The sequence below is a fragment of the Penaeus monodon genome, chromosome 19, assembly GCF_015228065.2.
Source record: "Penaeus monodon isolate SGIC_2016 chromosome 19, NSTDA_Pmon_1, whole genome shotgun sequence".
In the NCBI taxonomy this organism is placed as follows: Eukaryota; Metazoa; Arthropoda; class Malacostraca; order Decapoda; family Penaeidae; genus Penaeus; species Penaeus monodon.
The window spans coordinates 36,424,114-36,424,452 of record NC_051404.1 but is presented as its reverse complement, the minus strand read 5'-3'; positions in this window follow the sequence as shown (position 1 = coordinate 36,424,452).

The window sequence follows — 339 nt, the reverse complement described above, 5'->3', positions numbered from 1 at the left end:
AACTAACAGTTCATTCTCTCCGTATGTATAATAAAATCCTATTATTTTAAACATATAAAGATAACTTTAATTGTATACAAAAATATCATTCAGATTATCTGAAAGACGGGACGAGAATTCATAAAATATCAGCACCTAAATAAACCTTTGCCGGTGAAAATAAAGTACGACATGTTGCATACGATGAACACATTGCAATAATTTGAATTGGCGAATACAAATCACTGTATTTCAAAATATAGAATGACTTCGCTATAGTGTCATTAAGCCAAGCGAAAATATTTGATGTAAATCATCATATAATTCAAATGATGTAAAACAGTAAACATCCATAAATCT